The sequence below is a fragment of the Capricornis sumatraensis genome, chromosome 7 (assembly GCF_032405125.1).
Source record: "Capricornis sumatraensis isolate serow.1 chromosome 7, serow.2, whole genome shotgun sequence".
NCBI lineage: Eukaryota > Metazoa > Chordata > Mammalia > Artiodactyla > Bovidae > Capricornis > Capricornis sumatraensis.
Genome location: NC_091075.1, coordinates 22,741,393 through 22,766,385, shown reverse-complemented (window position 1 = coordinate 22,766,385; position 24,993 = coordinate 22,741,393).

The window sequence follows — 24,993 nt, the reverse complement described above, 5'->3', positions numbered from 1 at the left end:
ACACCCAAGAATTTGTGTCTCATCCTGTGTACCTGTGTTCCTGGTGCCTTTTTTTTTTTTTTCATTGTAAATTGTAAATTGACTGGTTGGAATATTTAAAATATGAGTAAATTTTGAGTCCTTTTTGATCAAAAAGGATCCTAAAATGCAATACAAAAAAAGGACTCAAAATTTACTCATATTTTAAATATTCCAACCAGTCACTGATTATCCAAAAATAGAAACTTTGCCTAACAAAGAATTGAAGTTAAATCATCAAAAAAAAAAAAAAAAAAAAACTTGTAGTTACTTAAAAAGTTGGGCTGTTTGAAGTCTTCTTTCATAGAATTTTTTTTCCCTAATCACACTATCTTTCTAAAAAGAGGAATGATCAGAATCTTTGAAATGTGGTACTGTAAATGGGAGGAATTTAACTTTTCAAAATAAAGAATTTTCTCCCCAAGAGATAAACCAAACACTGAGGAATGTTTGGTATAGGAATAATTTAGAGGTTATGTCTTCAAGTTATTATTTACCTATGAGACTTAGAAATTAAATTTGAGCTGTTTAACAGCTGGATGTGCTCTCTTTTAGAAGAAATTAACAAGAGTGATTAATTTAACCAACATAAGGAAATCTGAGAATAGACATTTTCCATTTTTTCTTGCTGAGTAAAACTTCCTTCTAAATTTGAAGATATATAATTTATTTAGTGGTTATAAGTTATTGTACTTTTCTAATACATTAAGATTTAGTGAATTTAGATTATAAGCTTTAAAAATTATTTTCATTTTGTATTTGCATGCTTATCATTGTTTTGACCTGAAGATGGTGTGTTTATCTTAATTGCCCTACATTCAAATAGTGAAAGTTTATGTAAAACTACTTACAAGTATACTTTCTTACTAAAAGCAGTACCATGTCTGAATACTCTTGAGCTTTCACAAGGATGATCTTAGCCTATGTTAGAACATTACCATTTTCCTCTCTTCTTATACCTTTATTGGACAGTAAATTATATATGGTTATAAGCTGGATCTACTCAGGATTTGATAAAGGTTATAAGTTGATTCATTTCTGCTAAGAAAGGGATTAAATATAACTATATTTTTGTTTCACTTGAAGCTGCAAGCATTCAGTAAACATTTATTCAATAGGCGGGCTTCCTTCATGAAGGTGAGATGAACAGCAATTGTCTCTGTTTTATAAAAGATTAAAATAGCAGGTCAAATGTGAAGGATACCTAGCAAGATGCAGTGTGGGAATTTAGGTTGTTTTCTCGTTCCAGCAACTATTGAGAGCATGTGTTTGCACACGCATGTGTGTGTTCTCTCACTCAAAAAGTTTTTGGACTTCTAAGTTAATTTCTCTTCGGTAGGAATGATTAATTAAACCATAGTAAAACTATCTACAAATATAAAATTAAAAAAATATTGATGTCATGCATTTTCCCAAATATCGTGAAGGTGAACAAAATCCCCAGGGGTCTTTTACAAAAACTACTTTTATATGATTCCTTGGAAGACGGTTGAGGAATCACATAGGCGCTCACACATAAAAACAAACAGCTGGTGTCGTGATGTTAAAATTGGCCAGGGTGTTCCCTCTAGCGTGGGAGTCCTAGGTCATAATGATGCCTTCCCGTGTGGTCAAGCACACATGGCTTTCGTGTTTACACACACCATCCCAGGATTCTGGACACCCATGATGCAGCAGTGGGGGAAGGGGTGGTCTGTATCTCACAAACTAGTTAATGACCCGGGTCATGAATATTGATAGAGAATGAGAAAGAACTGATTGTGGTAAAATGTGCCTGGAGGGGAAATAGAGTAGATGCTTAAAGCAGGCTTCCCCCCCTCACCCCCCAACCTCTAGACTGTTTATTTTAAGCTATCATTACCACCCAAAAGGAGCTTTCTACTTTGAACTTAAAATAGTAGCTTTTAACCGGACAAGTGAGTAAGCGCTTTGGTATCCAGGGACTGGAGGTGACAAAGCTCTCAAGAGTGTCACTCTCTTTCGTAACCAAGCTGACTCAGACTCTTTTGGAAGCTTTGATGGCAATTTAACCAGCTCTAATGATATTACTGCATATGTGCATGGGAACAGATAATTGGAGCTAGAGCTGCCATTTTCTCCGGTCTTAAAATTGTTTCTTACCCATGATTCCAATTTTATTTGTGAAAATAGGCCAATTCTACTACATATAGAAATGCTTTTCAAAATCACTGGATATATTTGTATAGAACTGCTTTGTTTACCTATGTAAATATGTAGCCCTGTGTGGTCTATGTCTACAACAATATAGAGGAAAATACCTTCTTATCTGGTAGAGTCATGATAAAGGGGAAAAAAAGAGTGAATGGTAATTCTGGAAAAATATATGCTAATACCATGGTGGTATTCATACAACTAAATGGCAAGCAACTTTTTTTAAACATGGAAAAGACCTAAAAGGATGAGGCAGCAACATGTTATAAACAAGGAGAATATAGCTTTCAGGGAATAAATGCTTTATTACAAACTGTGGACATTTAAAACATTTGTTTCACGCTCTTTCTTCCTGGTAAGAAATTATCCAAGACATTATTTACCTCTCTCTGAACTTTTAACAGATTGTTCTGGACTGTGGGTTTAATTTTGTGCGCATGTATGTGTATGTTTGAGTATGTGTGTGTTTGAGTATGTTTTTCTACGTTGGATCTAGCTATGCAAACTAGAGACACTAGAGACACTGCCCACGACTTATAAGATATTGCTCCCTGGATTCCCATCACGTGTACTTCAATATGTCAATAGATCATCAGATTTGCACAAAGTATAGCTTATTTTCAAAGATAGAATCATAGGCTATTATTAACAGGAAACAAAAGCTTTAGAGATTATCTGTTGCATTAACTACAAAAAAAATGGTGGCATAGAGAGAAGACCATAGCCTCACATTGAATAATAGGATATTTATCATTCTAGTAATAGCCGATAATAACTAAGGTCTTCACTTTGTGTCAAGAACCATACTAGGGACTCTCAGAGGTTATCTTATTCAATTCTTACATCACATCTATTTTTGTTGGTGCTATTATTATCCTCGTTTTACTAAAGAAGAAACCAAGACATCGGATTAAATAATTCCCCTATACATTTTGAATTATCTTTGACATCTCCCTATTTGCAAATTTATCCTTAAACCCTATAGAATATTTTACTATGGCCCTTTGGCTTGTCTCTTTCCATTTCTGCTTCCCTCACCCTTTTTTTTTTTTTAATTTAAATATGTATTTATCTTTGGCTGTGCTGAGTCTTCACTGCTGCACGGGCTTTCCTCTAGCTGCAGAGAGCAGGGCCTCCTCCCTAGCGGTATGCAGGCCTCTCACTGCAGTGGCTCTTTTGTTGCAGAGCATGGGCTCTAGGCCTGTGGGCTTCTTCAGTAGCTGTGGCATGTGTTTAGTAGTTTTGGCTCCACAGGCCCAGTAGTTGTGACCCCCAGGCTCAGTTGTTTCATGACACACGGAATCTTCTGAATCAGGGATCAAACAATGTCTCTTGGATTGCCAGGTAGACGCATTACTACTGAGCCACCAGGGAAGCCCTCACCCTATTCTTTTCTTCCCTCTGTTCCTTTGTAACTGAAATTTCTTCCTTCTTGGTGTTCTCACCTATATGAGCTTTCTCTTCCATCTTCTTGGCTTTTTCAGCGTTCATCATATTTTCCCTGGAGTCTGTGTTCATTGCCTTCTTATTTCTGATAAATCAATCAACTCCTAAACAGTTCAGTTCAGTCGCTCAGTCGTGTCCAAATCTTTGAGACCCCATGAATTGCAGCACAATAGGCCTCCCTGTCCATCACCATCTCCCGGAGTTCACCCAAACTCATGTCCATCGAGTCGGTGACACCATCCAGCCATCTCATCCTCTGTTGTCCCCTTCTCCTCCTGCCCCCAATCCCTCCCAGCATCAGAGTCTTTTCCAGTGAGCCAACACTTCGAATGAGATGGCCAAAGTACTGGAGTTTCAGCTTTAGCATCAGTCCTTCCAATGAACACCCAGGACTGATCTCCTTTAGAATGGACCAGTTGGATCTCCTTGCAGTCCAAGGGACTCTCAAGAGTCTTCTCCAACACCACAGTTCAAAAGCATCAATTCTTCGGTGCTCAGCTTTCTTCACAGTCCAACTCTCACATCCATACGTGACCACGGGAAAAACCATAGCCTTGACTAGATGGACCTTTGTTGGCAAAGTAATGTCTCTATTTTTTAATATGCTATCTAGGTTGGTCATAACTTTCCTTCCAAGGAGTAAGCATCTTTTAATTTCATGGCTGCAGTCAACATCTGCAGTGATTTTGGAGCCACCCAAAATAAAGTCTGACACTGTTTCCTCATCATTTCCCATGAAGTGATGGGACCAGATGCCATGATCTTAGTTTTCTGAACGTTGAACTTTAAGCCAGCTTTTTCACTCTCCTCTTTCACTTTCATCAAGACTTAAATTGAAGAAAGTAGGGAAAACTACTAGACCATTCAGGTATGACCTAATCAAACCCCTTATGATTATACAGTGGATGTGAGAAATAGATTTGAGGGACTAGATCTGATAGACAGATTGCCTGATGAACTATGGATGGAGGTTCGTGACATTGTACAGGAGACAGGGATCAAGACCATCCCCATGGAAAAGAAATGCAAAAAAGCAAAATGGCTGTCTGAGGAGCCCTTACAAATAGCTGTGAAAAGAAGAGAAGCGAAAACCAAAGGAGAAAAGGAAAGATATAAGCATCTGAATATAGAGTTCCAAAGAATAGCAAGAAGAGATAAGAAAGCCTTCCTCAGTGATCAATGCAAAGAAATAGAGGAAAACAACAGAATGAGAAAGACTAGAGATCTCTTCAAGAAAATTAGAGATACCAAGGGAACATTTCATGCAAAGATGGGCTCGATAAAGGACAGAAATGGTATGGACCTAACAGAAGCAGAAGATATTAAGAAGAGGTGGCAAGAATACACGGAAGAACTGTAAAAAAAAGATCTTCATGACCCAGATAATCACAATGGTGTGATCACTCACCTAGAGCCAGACATCCTGGAATGTAAAGTCAAGTGGGCCTTAGAAAGCATCACTACGAGCAAAGCTAGTGGAGGTGATGGAATTCCAGTTGAGCTATTTCAAATCCTGAAAGATGATGCTGTAAAAGTGCTGCACTCAATATGCCAGCAAATTTGGAAAACTCAGCAGTGGCCACAGGTCTGGAACAGGTCAGTTTTCATTCCTAAACAGTTGTATTCCATCAAACAATTTGTTTTTTATTTTGTTTTTTGGCTGCACCATGCAGCTTGTGGTATCCTAGTTCCCTGACCAGGGTCAAACCTGGGCACTTGGCAGTGAAAGAATAATGTCCTAACCACTGGAGCACCAGAGAATTCACAAACAGTCTGGTTTTTGGAGTTAGGAAGATCTATTTTTGAATCCTGACTTGCCTTCTTATAAGCTGTGTATATTCTTACACAACACAGCAGCTTTAGCCTCTCTGAATCAGCTTCCCCATCTGTCAAATGGGGCCAGCTAAAAATTCTCATCTGTCTCAATGGTTTTTCAAGTTTCTTAGTTATACCACTTGGTGAATGAAATATACCTTCTATTTAAACTCTTTCTTCTCTGTGCTCTCCAGTTATTCTCTTCTGTTTAGTTTTCATTCATTATTCTGCTGGTTGGGTCCACCGTTGCTTTAGTTCCATGTCTTTCTCTGTATTCTATTCTTTCTTTCCTTTCCTTTTCTTTTCACTGATTTACATCCACAATTTATTAATAGGAGGAAAACTGAGTCCTTATATGTCCAGAATGCCTTGAATTTTCCCTCAGAGCTAATTGATAAAATAATGGTATATAGAATTCCATGTTCAAAGTAATTTTCCATGAGAACTTGGGAGACATTGGTGCATCGAAACAACATTTCATCCAGTGTTGGTTAATGAGATATCTGAAATAAATATGGTTCATCTTTTTTAGATAACTTTTTTCAAAAAAGCTTATTCCCCGAAGTTAGGGAAGTGGGGCTTTTAGGAGGGAATGAAAAGACAGATAAAAATATTCAATCTCTCAACAAAGTCTGTTGACTCTAGTTTTGAACTCTATCCGGAATCTAACCCATTTTCTGTCTTTTCCTATCATTTCACCATTTCCACACTCTTGCAAAACTATCATGTCCAACTTTGAATATAACCTTGTCATCCTAATGGATCTCCCTGCTTCTGACTCTGCCCTCCCTTCCTCACCTTACCAAGGTGTTTTACCCAAATTCAGAAATAAAAGTTTAATCATTTAAAAATTGTCAGCTGATATCTCTGCTCAAAGCTACTGATGAATCCCTATTTAACTCAGAGTAGAAGCCAGGGGTTTTTTTGTAGCCTCCAAGATCTCAGCTGATATTTATATTTCTGATTCCATTTCTTTCCAGTTCTCTCCCTTATTCTAATAATCACGGCTGTCTTGTTGTCCAAGCAACAAAATGAGCATCCTCTTTCCTCTAGGTTTTTGCGCTTGCTCTTTCCTTTTCTTGGAACAACCTTTGTTTGGGTATCCACTTATGTAGCTTCTTCTTTTACTTCCAATCTCTCCTTGAGCGTGTTAGTTTTCCAGGAATAAAATTCAGGGACTTTCCTGGAAATCCAGTATTTAAGACTCTGTGCTTCCTCTTCAGGGGTTATGGATTCAATCCCTGGTCCAGAAACTAAATTCCCACATACCATGTGGTGTGGACAAAAGGAAAAACAAACCCATAACCATTTAACAGAACTACCACACTTAACCTTGTCTCATTTTCTTTCATTAGGTTTATCATCACTTGCTAGAGTACTCATTGCTGCTTTGAAAAAAAAGGGGGGGAATTTCCTGTTGGTCCAAGGGTTAGGACTCTTGAGTTTCCACTGCATGGGTTCAGTCCCTGTTTGGGGAACTAAGATCCTGCAAGCCAAGAGGTGTGACCAGAAAAGTTTCTTTTCATTTATTTTCTGTTCCTCCCAGAAGATGTGAGTTCCATGAGAACAAGGGCATTGTTTGGGTCACTTATAGCTTCAGCACCTAGAATGGTGGCTGGCATGTGGTAGACATTGAATAAATAAATATTTGGTGAATATATATATATGGATAAAATGATGAGTAAAGGGGCAATAATATAATTTTATTTTTACTGCTTTCCCTTTAAGGCTACCAGTGTTCTCTGACACAATATCCCAGGAGTTTCTAGGGCCAAGGAAACATTTGTAGCTAAAATGTCATACATAGTGGCAACTGTACTCCTTTCTGATGTTATTATAATTGGATAGTATTTCAGGTATCTATGTGTTTAAAAATCTACTTTCAAATACAAACAGGATTTTAAAAGCTACCTTAAGTTTTAAACAACTAGTTTATGAGTAGACTTTTGGAGCTAAAACCTCCTAAAAGATGAGCAATGCATATGTTCTTCTTTCTGCTTCCTTTCTCTGAGTTGTGTGGTTACCAACTTCCTTCCAGCTAGGAGAAATGGCACTGTTCTCAGTATCTCTTAGCTTCTTCTATCAAGATGAGATAATACCCTTCAGAAAATTAGTTATGAACTCAAGTATCCTTGACATTTATTTCGTAGTGAAAAATATTTACAGATCGATGATTCTTCAATGAAGTTTTCCAAAAGTTTTGAAATACCCTCTTTATTAATTAACCAAGGGGAGGGTGGGATATAAATTCATAGTGTTTTGAGTGCATTTTTCTCTCATTATTGATTTTATCATTTAAGGCTCAAAGTCCAGTAGAATTTGAGTGTGATTTGTAAGTTTCATGTTGGGAGTTCTATTTCTGTTTTAAGTGTTATGACCAATTGCCTAGCATAGCACCTGGAACATTGTAAGCCTATAATAGCTATTTGTTGAATGTGGACCCTTACTTTTGGAGAATTCTGATTCCAAAGTTTTTGTAGCATAAAAACTCATAATGATCAATATTCTACTTGATGCTGGTAAAACGGAGTATAAACTGATAGAGTAATTCTTTCTTTTCTTCCAAATATAGAGAATTTTGTAAAATCAGAGATTTGGTTTAAGATTTTTAATATCTTCTATTGACATAATTATATGTGACCGCATAGCCAGATAAGAGAAGCCAGTAGTCTTTCATAGTGTAACTTACTGAAGCATCCTTTGAAATTCTTAAAATTTATACTCATGTTCAACTTACTGAAGCATCCTTTGAAATTCTTAAAATTTATACTCGTGTTACCAAGGTACAATTCTTTTTTTTTTTTTTGCCTAGGACTGGGGAGATTGGGAGGAAATGGGGAGTAAGTGATAGTGGGCATGGGGATTCTTTTGGGGGTAGTGAAACTGTTTTAATGGCTGCACAATTCTGTGCCAAAGGTGCAGTTCTCGAGCTACAACAGTTTCTTGATAAAGGATGCTGGTCCTTGCTGTCATTGTTTCATTTGCCTGGTCAGTCACCTACAGAACTAAACTAGCTTCTTTCTTCTGGATGTCATTATTCATTTTCATATACTTTACCTGTTTGGGAAAAAAAATAGAAAACTGTCCCTGTCCAGTAGTCCATGGGGTTGCAAAGAGTCAAACATGACTGAGTGACTTTCATTTTACCTGTTTTGGAAGTCTGTTTTCAAATGTTCTTCCAACGCTTATCATCTTCCTATGTTTATAGCATGCGTTTTTCAGACAGGTCACACAGGATTAATACATATTTGGTATTGAAAAAATACATTACTGACTTTAAATGAGTTCTTTAGCTTTTCATGTGATGCTGGGCAGGAAGTTTATTACTGTTTCCTCATCTATAGAAAGAATAACTTGGGCAAAATAATGTTTTCTGAAATTTCACTGAACTTCAAAATTTGAATTTGAATATACATATGGGCTTCCCTGGTGGTTTAGCTGATAAAGAATCCATCTGCAATGCAGGAGACCCCAGTTTGATTCCTGGGTCAGGAAGATCTGCTGGAGAAGGAATAGGATATCCACTCTGGTATTAAGAATCCGTCTGCAATGCAGGAGACCTGGATTTGATCCCTGGGTTGGGAAGATCCCCTGGGGAAGGGAACGGCTACCACTCCAGTATTCTAGCCTGGAGAATTTGGGGTTGCAAAGTGTTGGACACAACTGAGCAACTTTAGCTTTCATATGACTACTTGCAGCGTATCACAGATATTAACTAAGTATTTGTTTCATTGAAGTGACCTTGTTATTTCCTTTCAAGGAATTCTGCTTTTCAGACTTCTTAAGGATGTATATTTTGTTTTTAAGAGGAAGTTCATTTCTGCACACCAATACAAAGGATAAAAAGTTTACCTCTCTTTAATCCCTGAAGAAAAATGTTCTAAAATTGCTTTTTGGTGTGTACAGTTTACTAAAGTGATGAGTTCCTAGATTAATCTTTAAAGAAAATGTCAAGCTTATTGAAAAACTTGAGATAACGAGTCATTTTAGTAAGTAAAGGAAATAAAGTCTAGTTGAAAATGAAAGATTGTCTACAAGAATGCAAAGTTGATGAGTCTAGGAAATTCAGAGAAATTTGCTGATTTATTTTCTTTACTCAGTGAATACAAAAGTCCACTTACTCAGATATTAATTACATGCTAAATTAAACCATCTTTGAAGTCAGGCTAATATCCTTGAGAACTCCTCTTAAACTGATATATGAACAGGATATAATTTAACAGGGATTAGTACTAGTTAGGAACAATCTTGAGACTTCTTCAGCATTTCAGTTTATAACATACTGACTGAAGGTGAGTTTTATACATGGAAATATAAAATGCACCATGCCTATAAAAATAATGTATATAATTTCTTAAATAGTAGAAAGCAGTGACTTCAAAAGACCACAGGTTGTTCTGTAAACATAGACGCTGACAAAAGTATTATAAATATGAATTTAGCATGCTAATTATATTCTCATCCAGAACCTCAACTTGTTTTATAACTATATTACATATATGAATAAAATCTGACAGGTATCAGAGTTACAAAAAGCCAAGTGTTTTTATAAATATATATAAAACCTTGGTCAGTCTATACCTTCTTTGATAGGTCCTAAAGGTTATTTTACCAGTGTCTTCTAAAAGCTTGATTTGTACATTGTGAAAACCCTTTTTGAGAAACAGCTCACTGTGATCACAGAATTTTAGTCACTACTATTTCCCCATACATATTTGCAAAAGAAGACTTGATATATTTCTAGGATGACATATGGTTTTAAAGTGTTTTTAAAATCCTGAGAGAAAAATACTGAGATTTTCTATTTCTAGTCCAGCATGTGAGGAGTTTGCCATCCTACTAAGTGAAAAGCTGAACAAACTGAAAAATCAACAATTGTTCTTTGTTCCATCAGAGAAGCATGGTCATAGGGCAAACTACTGCTTCCAAAATTGGAGACAAACAGGCAGATTCTGAGAATCGTAAACTTGTTGGAGCAGAAATATGTGAGTAGAAATGGCCACAGGAACCAGTGCCATGGTAGAAAAAATCCTGTAATTAGCAAACTGCTGGAGCTTTACTGTGGATAAAAGTCATAGGGATAAGTCATTTGGGGAGCCTAGCTATGGGGGGTGGGCAGGCACATTTTTGTGAATTTTACCTCCAGGAACTCTACCAGGGCCTTAAAGTAAATACTAAATATATTTAAATATTTATAATATATTTAATAGAAACATTAGAGGAAAATTGTCTTCTGCTTCTGGAAGGAGCAGGGAACAGTTTTGAAATATGCCAGAGCATTGTGTTTTTCTTGACAAAGCCTCCCCTCAGGGGAAACTGTTTTACCAGAGCTCAGAATACTGCAGATCCCTCTAACCTCCCATGTGGGGGAAGGGAAACATGCACCTCCAGACTCCTCCAGCTATTTTATCCTTCTTTTAAAAGTGAGGGGAGAGGGGATTGACAACCACTAGTGAAATTCACAGTCCAGGGGCAAAGACTCACCAGAAGACTGAGATAAGACCTAATCATATGACTCTAGAATGCTTCCCACTTCTCCACACTGTACAACCTACCACATTTGTTGTTGATTATTGTTAAGTAGCATCTCACTCTTGTGACCCCATGGACTGTAGCCCACAAGGCCCTTCTCTCCGTGGGATGTCCCAGGTAGGAATACTGGAGAGGGGGTGCCATTTCCTCCTCCAGGGGATCTTCCTGACTCAAGGATAGAACCCGCATCTCCTTCATTGGCAGGTGTATTTTTTACCACTGAGCCACCAGGGAAGCCCCTGTATTACTAAAGGCCTGTTTATTGCAGTTTCTTTTCCTGAGTACATCATGTCCACCTTACAACAAAAAATTACGAGGCATACTAAAAGGTTAAAACAAACAAACAAAACCTCAGAATTTGAAGAGACCAAACAAGCATCAGAACCAGACTGAGATATGGCAGGAATGTTGGAATTATCAGATCAGGATTTTTTTTTTTTTAATAAACCTAAGAATTTTAAATGGAAAAGTAGACAACACGCAAGAACAGATGAGTAATGTTAGCACAGAAATGACAATTTTTAGGAAAAAAAATGCTTCTGGTGAAAAACATTGTAACAGAAATGAAGAATTTGCCTTTAAGCGCTCCTAAGTAGACTGTGGGCTTCCCCGACAGCTCAGTGGATAAAGAATCTGCCTGCCGTGCAGAAGACACAGGAGACATGGGTTTGATCCCTGGGTCAGGAGGACCCCCTGGAGAAGGATATGGCAACCCACTCCAGTATTCTTGCTTAAATTCACATGGACCGAGGAGCATGGTGGGCTACAGTCCATGAGACTTAAAAGAATCAGACAGGACTGAGTGACTGATCACACAAGTAGACTGTATATGACTGAAAAAGGAATCTCAGAACTTGAGGATATAACAACAGAAGCTTCAAAAATGGAAAATATAGGAGAAACAACAACAAAACAGAATATCCAGAACAGAATATCCAAGAACTGTGGAACAGTTACAAAAGATGTACTGTAGGCAAAATGGGAATCCTCAGAGGAAGCCAGGAACAGAAGCAATCTTTGAAGCAGCAGTGGCTAGAATTTCCCCAAGTTAATGTCAGACACCAAACCACATATCCAGGAAGCTCGGGGAACACCAAACAGGATAAATAACAAAACAAAACAAAAACAAAAAGCCACACATAGATATCATATTCAAACTTCAGAAAATCAAAGGAAAAGAAAAACATTTGAAAGAAGAAAAAGAATACCTTTCCAATAGAGAAGCAAAGATAAAAATTACATTCGACTTATCCCAAGATACCATGAAAGCAAAAATAAAGTGGAGGAAGATATTTAAAATAAAGAGTTAAAAAAAAAAAAAAGCCATCAACCTAGAATTCTGTACCCTGTGAAATTGTTCTGTAAAAGTGAAGGAGAAACAAAGTATTTCCAAGACAAGAAATGGAAGGAATTTGTTGCCAGTAGTTTTCCCTGTAAGAAATGCTAAAGCGCATTCTTCACAGAGAAGGAAAATGACATAGATCAGAAACAAGGATCTACATAAAGGAAGAGCATTGGTGATGCAACTGAAAATAAAATGAAGACTTCTTTTTATTATTCTTAGTTGGTCTAACATATAATGGTTGGTTCAAAATAATAACAGCAATACTAAATCATATATGTGGATATACAAAATACATGGATATATAATGTCTGTATGTTGTAATTACATATATACACATATAGTGTATATTCTCATGTAGTGAAATAAGTGACAGCAATGATACACAAACAAGAATGTGGAATTAATAATATTTTATTATAAGGTATTTGCATTATCAGTGAAGTAGTATATATTGTTATTGGAAAGTAGACTTGAATTAGTTGTAAATGTCCGTTGCAAACTAGGGTAACCACTAAAAAATGGTTTTTAAAAAGTATACCTCATATACTAAGAAATGAGAGAAAAGGGAAATACAAAATGCTCAGTGAAAACCACAAAAAAAGGAAAGGTGTGGAAGACAAAAATAAAAAAAAACAAGGCTATAATTAGAAAGCAGTAATAGCAGATATTAATTCAACTATACCAATAAACACTTTAAATACCAATTATCTAAAAACACCAGTTAGAAAACAGAGATCATCAGAGTGGATCAAAAAACAAAATCCAAAGATATGTTTTCTATAGGATACCCACTTTAAATGTAAAGACACATAGTGATTATAAGTAAAGGTTATGCAAACACTGACAGTAATAAAAAGAAAAGTTAAGATAGCTATATTACTTTCAAACAGAGCTGACTTCAGACTTAAAAAGTGCATTTTGTACTGATAAAGAGGTTCAGTTCAGTTCAGTCGCTCAGTCGTGTCAGACTCTTTGCGACCCCATGAATCGCAGCACGCTAATCCTCCCTGTCCATAACCATCTCCCAGGGTTCACACAGACTCACGTCCATCAAGTCGGTGATGCCATCCAGCCATCTCATCCTCTGTCGTCCCCTTCTCCTCCTGCCCCCAATCCCTCCCAGCATCAGAGTCTTTTCCAATGAGTCAACTCTTTCCATGAGGTGGCCAAAGTACTGGAGTTGCAGCATTAGCATCATTCCTTCCAAAGAACACCCAGGACTGATCTCCTTTAGAATAGACTGGTTGGATCTCCTTGCAGTCCAAGGGACTCTCAAGAGTCTTCTCCAACACCACAGTTCAAAAGCATCAATCCTTTGGCGCTCAGCTTTCTTCACAGCCCAACTCTCACATCCATACATGACCACTGCAAAAACCATAGCCTTGACTAGACGGACCTTAGTCGGCAAAGTAATGTCTTTGCTTTTCAATATGCTATCTAGGTTGGTCATAACTTTCCTTCTAAGGAGTAAGCATCTTTTAATTTCATGGCTGCAGTCTCCATCTGCAGTGATTTTGGAGCCCAGAAAAATAAAGTCTGACACTGTTTCCCCATCTATTTCCCATGAAGTGATGGGACCGGATGCCATGATCTTCATTTTCTGAATGTTGAGCTTTAAGCCAACTTCTTCACTCTCCTCTTTCACTTTCATCAAGAGGCTTTTTAGTTCCTCTTCACTTTCTGCCATAAGGGTGGTGTCATCTGCATATCTGACATTATTGATATTTCTCCCAGCAATCTTGATTCCAGCTTGTGCTTCTTCCAGCCCAGCGTTTCTCATGATGTACTCTGCATAGAAGTTAAATAAGCAGGGTGACAATATACAGCCTTGACAGACTCCTTTTCCTATTTGGAACCAGTCTGTTGTTCCATGTCCAGTTCTAACTGCTGCTTCCTGACCTGCATATAGGTTTCTCAAGAGGCAGGTTAGGTGATCTGGTATTCCCATCTCTTGAAGAATTTTCCAGTTTGTTGTGATCCACACAGTCAAAGGCTTTGGCATAGTCAATAAAGCAGAAATAGATATTTTTCTGGAACTCTCTTTTTCAATGATCCAGCAGATGTTGGCAATTTGATCTCTGGTTCCTCTGCCTTTTCTAAAACCAGCTTGAACATCTGGAAGTTCACAGTTCACATCTTGCTGAAGACTGGCTTGGAGAATTTAGAGCATTACTTTACTAGCATGTGAGATGAGTGCAATTGTGGAGTAGTTTGAGCATTCTTTGGCATTGCCTTTCTTTGGGATTGGAATGAAAACGGACCTTTTCCAGTCCTGTGGCCATTGCTGAGTTTTCCAAATTTGCTGGTATATTGAGTGCAGCACTTTTACAGCATCATCTTTCAGGATTTGAAATAGCTCAACTGGAATCCCATCACCTCCACTCGTTTTTTTCGTAGTGATGCTTTCTAAGCCCCACTTGACTTCACATTCCAGGATGTCTGGCTCTAGGTGAGTGATCACACCATTGTGATTATCTGGGTCATGAAGATCTTTTTTGTATAGTTCTTCTGTGTATTCTTGCCACCTCTTCTTAATATCTTCTGCTTCTGTTAGGTCCATACCATTTCTGTCCTTTATCGAGCCCATCTTTGCGTGAAATGTTCTCTTGGTATCTCTAATTTTCTTGAAGAGATCTCTAGTCTTTCTCATTCTGTTGTTTTCCTCTATTTCTTTGCATTGATCACTGAGGAAGGTTTTCTTATCTCTTCTTGCTATTCTTTGGAAATCTGCATTCAGATGCTTATATCTTTCCTCTTCTCCTTTGTGTTTCACTTCTCTTCTTTTCACAGCTATTTGTAAGGCCTCCCCAGACAGCCATTTTGTTTTTTGCATGGGGTGGATAAAGAGGTTAAGACTCCAAAAAGATATACAATTTTTAATGTGCATGCATCTAACAATAGTATCGAAATAAGTGAGGCAAAAACTGATAGAACGTCAAAAAAGAAAAGGAGTCTACTATTATAATTGGGGAATTTAACAACTTTGTATTAAAAATAGCCAGCTCCAGCAGGCCAAAAATCAGTCAGAACATAGTAGCACCGTCAATCAGCAGGATTCAGTTGACATCTATAGATTTCATCCGGTGATTGTGTGTTAGTCTAACACACAGCATATGTTGATATCATCCAATGATAGCATATTACATATTCTTTTCAAGCTCTCATGGAACATTCACCAAGACAGACCACATTCTGGGCCATAAAAAATACCTTATTGAGTTTTAAAGGAATAGGAATTAAAATTCCCTTAGAGTCTGCTCTCAGACCCTAAGGGAATTATACTAGAAATCAATTACATTGAAAAATCCCTAAACACCTGGAGATTTAACATACTTGTAAATCAAACACAGGTCAAGGAAGGGATCTCAAGAGAAGTATAAAAATATTTTGAACTAAATGAAAGTGAAAATACAACATACAAATTTGTGGGAAATCAATGAATATAGTGTTCAAAGGTAATATATGTATAGTACTGAATACATATATCAGAAATGAAAAATCTGAAATCAATAAGGGAATGTCTCTGGCAGCCATTGGTAAAGATTCAGTGCTTCCACTGCAAAGGCGTGGGTTTGATCCCTGTTCAGGGAACTAAAATCTCACATGCTGCATTGGCATGGCCAAAAATAAATAAATAATATAAATAAATAAAATCAATAAGCTAAGCTTTCATCTTAGGAAACTAGAAAATTGAGAGTAAATTCAATCCAAAGTAAGCAGAAGAAAATAAAAATCAGAGGTAAAATCAATGAAATTCCAAGCAGGAACTCAATAAAGGAGACAGTACTACAGATCCCATGGACATTAAAAAGATAATAAGAGAATAATGTGAAAACTGTATGCCCACAAATGTGGTAGCCTAGATGAAGAGATCTAATTCCTTGAAAGACACAATCTGCCAAAATTCACACAAGAAGGATTAAATAATCAAAATAGGCCTATATTTCTTAAATAAATTGAATCAGTAATTTAAAACTTTTCAAAACAAAACACCTGGTCTTTCTCATGGGTTCATTGGTGAATTCTACCGAACATTTAAGGAAGAAATTATATCAATTTCAGAGAACAGATGCAGAGAAAAGAATTTCTAACTCATTCTTTGAAGTCAGCATTGTGTGTGTTACTCCCATACTACTAATTTATCCCTCTGTCTCTCCTGTTTAGTAACTATAAGTTTGTTTTCTGCATCTGTGAGTCTGTTTCTGTTTTGTATACATGTTGCTTCAAATGGCAATGTTTCATTCTTTTTTATGGCAGAGTAATAGTCCACTGTGTGTGTGTGTGCACACATTTATTTATACACACACACACACACACACACACACACACACACATATACACATACTCATACTGTGTCTTCTTAAACCAATCATCTCTTGATGGGCACTTGGGTAGTTTCTAAGGCGTGGCTATTGTAAATAGTGCTGCTATGAACATTGGCATGCATGTATCTTTTTGAATTAGAATTTTCATCTTTTCAGGATATATGCCCAGGAGTGTTGTTGCTGGATCATATGGTAGCTCTATTTTTAGTTTTTAAGGAAAGTCCATACTGTTTTTCATATTGGTGGTGCCAATTTACATTTCCACTAAGAATGTAAAACTATTCCCCTTTTCCCATACTCACACCAGCATCATTATTTGTAGACTCTTTTTTTTTTTTTTTTTTAGACTTTTGTATCATAGCCGTTCTGACTGGTGTGAGTTGATAACCTCTTGGTGATACACCAAATACATGATTCTTGAAAGGAATAGTTTTTAAGCTGGACTTCATTACAATGGGGATAAAGCATCTACCTGCAATGTGGGAGACCTGGGTTTGATCCCTGGGTTGGGAAGATCCCTTGGAGAAGGAAATGGCAACCCACTCCTGTACTCTTGCCTGGAAAATCCCATGGATGGAGAAGCCTGGTAGGCTACCATACATAGGGCTGCAAAGAGTCAGACACGACTGAGCGACTTCACCTTCGCTTTCATTAAAATGAAAAACTGGAAATTCTCTGGCCGTCAGTGGTTAGGACTTTGAGCTTTCACTCCCACGGGACAGGGTTCGATCCCTGGTAAGGGAACTAAGATCCCACAAGCCAAGCAGCAGTACCCACCGCCCCCCCCCCCCAAAAAAAAATTAAACTTCTTTTCTACTAAAGTGTATGTCAAAAGAATGAGAATACAAGCCATAGACTGGGAGAAAATATTTACAAAGAACACATTTGATAAAGGACAGTCATATACAGAGAACTATATGCAGAGAAAACTATATATAGAGAAAAATATAGAGAACTCTTGAAACTGAAGACAGTTAAAAAATGAACATCCTATTTAAAAATTAATAGGATGTTCATTTTTTGTTTTCAGTGACCTGAACAGACAAAGAAGATATACAGATGGTAAATAAGTTTATGAGGTGTTCATCATCATATGTAATTAGGGAATTACAAATTAATTAATGAGGTTACTCAGCCCATCTAATAGAATGGCCAAAAGCTAGAATGCTAAAAACACCAAGTGCCGGTGAGGTTATGGAACAACAGAAATTCTTCACTCATTGATGGTAGAATGCAAAATGGTAGAGCCACTTTTGGAAGAAAGTTTGGCAGTTACTAATTACACTAAATATACTCTTACCATATAATCCAGTGATTGCACTCCTGGGAATTTACTCAAAGGAGTTGGAAACTTAAGTCTACACAAAAATCCACATAGAGTGTTTATAGTCTCTTTCGTCCTAATTGCCAAAACTTGGTAGCAACCAAGATGCCCTTCAGTAGGTAAATGGATAAATATACTGTGGCATGCAGACAATAGAATATTATTTAACACTGAAAAAATTAGGCATCAAGCAATGAAAAGACATAGAGGAATCTTAAATGCATATTACCAAGAAAAATAGTCTATTCTGTAAAAGTCCATACCCTTTGATTCTGATTGTATGACGTTCTGGAAAAGGTGAAACTATGCAGATACTATAAAGATTAGTTTTTCCAGGAATTAGGGGTGGGAAGGATGAATAGGCAAAAATACAGAGGATTTTTAGGGGGGTGAAACTGTTCTGTAATATATTACAAAGGTAAATATATGTCATTAAACATCTGTCAAAATTCATAGAATGTAAAACAGCAAGAGTAAAACCTAGGGTCAACTTGGTGATAATGATGAGTCAGTGCAAGTTCATCAATGGTAACAAATGCACCACCCCAAAAGGAAGCCTCATGGTGGGAGAGGTTTTACACGTGTGTTGCAACACACCAGGCTTCTGTGTCCTTCACTGTTTCCCTGAGTGTGCACAAACTTGTGTCCGTTGAGTCAGTGATGCCATCCAAGCATCTTGTCTTCTGTCGACCCCTTTTCATCCAGACCTCAGTCTTTCCCAGCATCAGGATCTTTTCCAGTTAGTTGGCTCTTTGCATCAGGTGACCAGTGTATTGAAGCTTCAGCTTCAGCATCAGTCCTTCCAATGAATATTCAGGGTTGATTTCCTTTAGGGTTGACTGGTTTGATCTCCTTGCTGTCTAAGGGACTCTCAAGAGTCTTTTCCAACATCACAGTTCAAAAGCATCAAATTCTTTGCCACTCAGCCTTCTTTATGGTTCAACTCTCACATCCATACATGACTATTGGAAAAAACCATAGCTTTGACTATACAGACCTATGTAGGCAAAGTGATGTCTCTGCTTTTTAATATACTGCCTAGATTGGTCATAGCTTTTCTTCCAGGGGGCAAGCGTCTTATTTTCCTGGCTGCAGTCACTGTCCACAGTGATTTTGGAGCCCAGGAAAATAAAGTTACTGTTTCCACTTTCTCCCATCTTTTTGCCATGAAGTGATGGGACCGGATGCCACAATGTTAGTTTTCAAAATGTTGACTTTTAAGCCAACTATTTCACTCTCCTCTTTCACTTTCATCAAGAGGCTCTTTAGTTCCTCTTTGCCTTCTGCCATAAGGGTGTCTTCTGTATATCTGAGGTTATTGATATTTCTCCCAGCAATCTTAATTCTAGCTTGAGCTTCATCCAGCCCAGCATTTCGCATAATGTACTCTGAATATAAGTTAAATAAGCAGGGTGACAATATACGGCCTTGACGTACTCCTTTCCCAATTTTGAACCAGTCTGTTGTTCCATGTCTAGTTCTAACTATTGCTTCTTGACCTGCACTAGATATCTCAGGAAGCAGGTAAGGCGATCTGGCATTCCCATCTCTTGAAGACTTTTCCACAGTTTGTTGTGATCCACACAGTCAAAGGCTTTGGCATAGTCAATAAAGCAGAAGTAGATGTTTTTCTGGAACTCTCTTGCTTTTTCTGTGATCCAGTGGATATTGGCAATTTGACCTCTGGTTCCTCTGCCTTTCTAAATCCACCTTTTACATCTAGAAGTTCTCAGTTCATGTACTGCTAAAGCCTAGCTTAAAGAATTTTAAGCATAATCTTGCTAGAATGTGAAATGAGTGCAATTGTGTGGTAATTTAAACCTTCTTTGGCATTGCCTTTCTTTGGGATTGGAATGAAAACTGACCTTTTCCAGTCCTGTGGCCACTGCTGAGCTTTCCAGATTTGCTGGCATGTTGAGTGCAGCACTTTTATAGCATCATCTTTCAGGATTTGAAATAGCTCAGCTGGAATTCCATCACCTCCACTAGCTTTGTTTGTAGTAATGCTTCCTAAGGGCTACTTGACATTACACTCCAGGATATCTGTCTCTAGGTGAGTGACCATACCATTGTGGTTATCTGGATCATTAGGATGTATTTTGTACACTTCTTCTGTGTATTCTTGCCACCTCTTCTTACTATCCTCTGCTTCTGTTAGGTCTTCGCCATTTTTGTCCATTATTGTGCCCATCTTTGCATGAAATACTCCCTTTGTATCTCTAGTTTTTTTGAAGAAATCTCTCATTGTATTGTTTTCCTCTACTTCTTTCCATTGTTCACTTAGGAAAGCTTTCTTGTTTCCTCTTGCTGTTCTCTGGAACTCCACATTCAGTTGCGTATATTTTTCCCTTTCTCCTTGCCTTTTGCGCCTCTTCTTTTCTCATCTATTTGTAAGGCCTCTTCAGACAGCCCCTTCGCCTTCTTGCATTTCTTTTTCTTGGGGATAGTTTTGGTAGTGTTATGAACCTGTGTCCATTGTTCTTCAGGCTCTCTTGTCTACCAGATCTAGTCCCTTGAATCGGTTCATCACCTCCACTGTATAATCATAAGGGATTTGATTTAGGTCATACCTGAATGGTCTAGTGGTTTTCCCTCCTTTCTTCAATTTGAGCCTGAATTTTGCAATAAGGAGCTCATGATCTGAGCCACAGTTGGCTCCAGGTCTTGTTTTTTGCTGACTGTATAGAATTTCTCCATTTTCAGTTGCAGAGGATATAATCAATCTGATTACATGTGTGTGCATGTGTGGTAAGTCACTGCTGCTGCTGCCGCCGAGTTGCTTCAGTCGTGTCCGACTCTGTGCAACCCCATGGACTGTAGCCCACCAGGCTCCTCTGTCCATGGGATTCTCCAGGCAAGAATATTGGAATGGGTTGCCATTCCCTTCTCCAGGGGATCTTCCCAACCCAGGGATTGAACCCCCATCTCTTACATCTCCTACATTGGCAGGCAGGTTCTTTACCACAAGTGTGTAGACCACAGTATATTACAACTCATTATTCTTTCCATTAAATTTTAGAGTGAACCAAAATCTGCTCTAAAAATATGTTTAATTTTAAAAATGTAATGCAACCTAAAAGCACCATAAATTTATTAAAAGAAAACAGGCTAGGCAGTAAAAGTATCTTTTTTCTTAGTGTTTCAGTTCAAGTCCTGTCTTAACTCTAGGTTTCCAGTCTGAGGTTGAGAAAATAACCTAATCTTCTTAACTGAGTCACAGCCTTGTTTCAATGAACAGTTAGTACCAGTCCTTTATATAAAAGGTGAGGGAGGGGATATGAGTTGATCAGAAGATGGCCAGTGGGTGAGATTTACTTGGCTTCATTCAGTGCCTTTGATAGATGAAAGGCTACAAGCCAAACTCATGTACCTACAGATTCCATGCCTTTTCTCAGAGTACTGAAGATGAGAGTCCTGTTTGGTTTTATGTGAGGATTCCCCGCACCCCCTCGCCCCATCACACCTCAGAAAATGAAGGATATCTATCCTCCTCATTTAGGAAATGAGTGCTTGTAATAGAAACTTATTTTTAGTCAGCTGTTCCCCTTAGATGATTTATGCCACCTCTGACCTGCTTTCTGATAAAACATGACTTCATTCATGGCTCTGGAGATGACCTGGCATAAACCTGGAGTGTTAAGTCATTTTAATGACGGTTGGAGAGAGGATTGGATCTCCCACTGTAAGACTGTCTACTGTGAGGTTCTGTAAAGCAGCTGCGTTGCTAGTGAGGCCTGGTTACGTTTATCCCACTATTAGGTTCTTCAGTATTACTTATCTTTCTCAAAAGGAAAGAGGTTTTTCCAGCATGCAGAGTATCTGGCTTTTAATGGCTGTTGTGTGCTTAGTTGCTCAGTCGTGTCCAACTCTTTGTGACCCCATGGACTGTAGCCCGCCAGGCTCCTCTGTCCATGGGGATTCTTCAGGCAAGAATATTGGAGTGGGTTGCCATGCTCTTCACCAGAGGATCTTCCTGACCCAGGAATTGAACCAGGGCCTCCTGCACTGCAGGTGGAGTCTTTACCACCTGAGCTCCCAGGGAAGTCCGTTGTAATGGCTACAGAGCTGAAATAACATTCATATACTTGGTTGCTCTTTGGTCTGTTTTCCCTTTGCTTTGTTAACTGACTCATTCTTGGAGGTTACAGTGGTTATGCTTTTCTGGTCAGCTGATGGTTGACCTTTCTTAGAAATGACACTTTCACCTCTCCAAGTATAAGAAGTTAATGCTCCAGTTTCATTGAGCATCTCATCTACTCAGTGAAGAATCAGGACATTCAGGATTGATTCCCATGGCCTGTGACCCCGAGTCAACTTGGGGCAAAGGGCTTTTCTCAGACATCCTTCTCTAAAGGCAGGGTCAGTGACTCCTTTTTTTTCCAAACTCTGTTGTTCTCAGTGATGATTTTAAAATGGTGATTTTGTTCTTTCAGTATCTAGAAATGCTTCCTATATTCCAGAACCTCAGTCATTGATACATCGGGGGAAATAACATACTCTCACATTCCTGTTCTCATACTTTTAATTGAATAAAATGCAGTCACATGTTTTATAATTATTGAGGTTTTTTGTTTTAAAATATATAGTTTCTTTGTTTTACAAGGGAGCTACATTATACTTTTTTTGTTTTAGAGCTTATATGTTATCATGACATTCCAAAAAAAAAAGGTAAGTAAGTTCTGACATTTAAATATTTTCCATCATTTACCTTTCCCTGTATCGTCATCACCAATAGTATTTCACATTTTTATTGATGTTGCCCTTTTATCATTCTTTATAACTCAATTCCTCCTGTTTATTCCTCTGCTTAAAAATTGCTTTCCCCAGCTACCTCCTGTCCCACTTTTATTCCTTGTTTGCCTCTATAAAATGTGGTTAAAAATAAACCCTCTACTATAAATCATTATTATTATACTCATTTGTATTTCTACCTAGAATATTTTAAAGCCCTCAAGAAGTTTCCGTTGTTCAGTCACTCTCCCTAAGCTATGATCTGTGTACTCTTTGGCCAAGTCTTTTGTTATTTTCTTTATTGAATTGTATGTTATATGTCTCTGTCTGTGTGGGCATGGTTGATAAACTTTCAATTTAGCCACAATTAATATTCTTTTGGATGAGTTTCTTTTTCTTGGGAGTTTGTTGATGGTATTTACTTTGTCTTGTGATTAAAAATGTGTGACAGAGTTCTGTAGCAAAATAATGCTTTCTTACCTGCTTGCACTCTTCCGTTTAGAAGAACTGGTAGTTGACAACGGGCTCTTTTTAATTTTGGTTTCTACAACACAGGGGTTGCTAGGTAACTTCTAATCCCTTTCAACAAGAGAATAGTCAACAACAACAACAAATTTCTGCTCTCTTTAGACTGTATATTCCATCTAGAAGATCTACCAAATAAAAAAATGACTTAAAACATTTTTTAAATGTGCAGTTCTATATAGACTGCCTTCTACATCTTTGGAACATGGCATCAAATATTTTTTAATTAAGCTGCCATTTCTTCAACATTATGATCTGCTTATTCTTAAGAAATTAACTTCTAAGCAACATTTGCCATCTCCAGGAAACATATGAAAATCCAGTTTAATTTGAAAATAGTAATTTTATGACAATATATCTAAAATTTTGTTATTAAAATATCTACTTGGATTTCTCATTTACTTATATGACTTAAGTATGGTACAGCTGTTCATACTAAACATTTTGTTTATTTAGGGGGAAAATGTACTTAAATTCTGTTATCCTGGTCATTACTTGAAAGTTTAACCTCATATTGTAAAGTTTAAATAATTTCAGTCTCACAAAGCATATAATTTTTACATAAAATTTTTAAAAATTAAAAAAAAACCTTTTAAGTTTTCAGTTCTTCTATCAGATTTCCCCCATGATGTTCCTTTCTAGCTACTGCCAAAGTTAATAGATACATTTTCCCCAGTAACAAGTAGTACACTTGCAAAGACTTTAAAAATTATTTTATTGGAGTATAGTTGATTTACAATGTGATTTGCAAAGATTTTAGGAATTGCTTAAAGCCTGTATTAAAAAATCCTTTGTTTAAGAATCATTCAAATAGCTAGAGCTGATACGTAGCAGGTATACATGAGTGGGGCTGTGCTGAAGGTTGCTGAAATATTTCCAAATGGTGAGGGAATTCTGCTGCTCTAGGACACCTTGCCTCCTTCTCCATGACTCCCTGATCTTCCCCACAGTCCTGTAGCTGAAACAGGTGGTTTCTTGGACCTTCCTCCAACACTATGACCCATGCTTTGACATGCTAGCTGTTAAATGTTTTTATTATCACTCATGTGGATAGTGAGAGAATCATCATTTACATGTTTTGGTGTTTTTAAGAGTACCTTATGATAGAAGTACTTTATGTCATGTTAATAGCATTTCTAACTTTGTAAAATGCATAATTTGCTTTTAATAATCCAAGTAAATAAAACCATGGTCTCATTACTCTGAAAGATCTGCTTTATTACTTTATAATATGAAATTACCAATCTAAAGGAGAATATATCAATACATTGTAAAATAATTTAGGGGAAATCAGTAAGTATTGTGATTATCAGTTTACAGTTACCTGTTATGTGAGGATTATTCATTACAAAGTTTTAATATTTAGTATATGGAGGTGGTTGTTGTTCACTTACTAAGTTGTGTCTGACTCTTGTGACCCCATGGACTGTAGCATGCCAAGCTTCCCTATCCTTCACCATCTCCCTGAGTTTGCTCAAACTCCTGTGAAGTAAAATTATATTGATTATTCTAATTATTCTAATTTCCTATCAATATAATTTTGTCCTAGTTTTACACCTTATTAATTGTATAATACCTCTTTTTTTAAACATGTATTTGTAATATCTGTATCAAATTAGACCGTATTTAAGTCATAGAATCATAACACCTTAAACCTGGTTTGGAACAGAGATAAGACAATTCAACATTAAAAGCTCAGTTTCCTTAAGTGATTGGCCTCAGATCATGAAGTTATAGTGAATTAGTGGCAGAATTAAAAC